Raw genomic sequence first — 1836 nt, 5'->3', positions numbered from 1 at the left:
GCAGCTACATGCAGTCACTAAGGCTATGGCACCCCCAATTGCAACCACAGGACTCTTTATATTACTCCATTATTCGGTAATCTTGCCTTTCCTACGTGTGTAAAAATATATATGTTTAACTTTTACGCCTATGGTTTGCGTACAAAACATACATGACTGAATAAAACACGTGACATGTTGCATCTGTACTCCAAAGAGCAACAACAGCATCAATCTTATCAGCAAGTGCACCAAAACAACATATGTTTACGATCAAGCAACAAAACTGTCTAGCAAACAAAGTAATTATGATGGGAACAAATGAGGGAGTCAAGTGATGTTATTATAGAGAGACGAAATGGAGAGGAGGTTGGAGTTGATGGATGAGACAACAAAACATCGGACTTTAACACCGGAGATTGCTTTTCACGATAATTCTGTAAGCTTAATGTGTTTATTATTGTAACCAGCTTGAAGTAGTTGTTTTAACCTAAATCATAATCTTTACCTAAATCTAACCAAGTCTTCCTTGTACAGAAAACCTAAACAAAGCAAAATCACAGCATTCAGACAAAAAAACTGAATAAAACTGAATGATTTTTCATTGATTTGTAACAGTTTTGGAAGGCACAGACAAATGATGTCGTCCTGCAGATTGGGGCAGCAGATCGTAGTACTAAAGGGCATGGACAAACAACGTATTTTGTGGTTTAATCTGGACTAATGAATGATTTAACTACTTTTTTCTGTTGTTGAATAATTAACAATTTTCATAATAATGGTTAAGGAGTAATTTGTTTTCAAAGTTACTTTCCCAATACTGATAATACATTTGCATAACCATTTAATTTCACACACCCATTTCTTTAATATATTATTCACTGCAAACATCTGCCAATTTGTTTTTTTTGTATTTATTATTTTCCATTTTTTCAACTCATTGGGAGGACAGCATGCAGAAATGGAAAATGTTTGTGTGAGTGTGTGTGTGTGTGTGTGTGTGTGTGTACAGTAAAATGATAGAGAAAAAAATGCTTTCCCTCCCCTTCTCTTTCTTCTTCTTCTCTCCTCACAGACGCTCAGAAGTCTCATAATCCTTGGGGAAGGCCAAAGCTTTGCCGTCGAGGGATTATTCAAGTTTGGGGAATAATGACCTCCTTATCTCTCTCAGGCTCTTTGCAGAAGCTCCTCTTGGGCCCTGTCAGTTCCAGGCCCTCCAGTTTGGATGGATATATCAATGGAGATGCCTCCCTCACCATTACACGCTCATCCTCATCTCACTTTCCTCGCCTTATGCCCTTTTCTAGCTGATAATACCTCATTGTGGAAGCCATAAAAAGAAGCAACCTTATCTCCTTTTCACCTGAGGTCATATTTAGGGTTTTTTTTTACTAATGACTCTCAACTCAACTTTGTTTCCCTCTGTCTGTGGTCTTGTCCTCTTTCTCTCCCTCTCAGGCACACACACTCTCTATATCTCACTCTCTGTCTCTTTCTGTGCTGGGTTAATAATAGGCTTCAGCTGTGAACAGTAGTCTAATTTTAATTCCTTTTATTTCCAGCTAGTCCAGCCACCGTACATCTTTAAATGCATTTAGAGGTATTGTCCATTTAATGTCAATTGAAGTTAAGTGTCCATTGACTTCCTCACCTCCTCCATATACTTATTATTGCCTCAATGAGGGGATTATCTCATTGTGAACCGCCATTATGGCAAAAGCGGCCCTAATGTTAATTGGACAAGTAGGTGGGACAAAAAAGGTTTTAGATTTTGTTATTCCATTACAATATTTGAGGGTATCAACATGTCAGGTTTTCTAATTAATATATGCCTGGAGGTGATACACTCTAAAGGTT

This window comes from Micropterus dolomieu, linkage group LG20 (genome assembly GCF_021292245.1).
Source record: "Micropterus dolomieu isolate WLL.071019.BEF.003 ecotype Adirondacks linkage group LG20, ASM2129224v1, whole genome shotgun sequence".
Classification (NCBI taxonomy): domain Eukaryota; kingdom Metazoa; phylum Chordata; class Actinopteri; order Centrarchiformes; family Centrarchidae; genus Micropterus; species Micropterus dolomieu.
Note: the sequence above shows the minus strand (reverse complement) of the source record.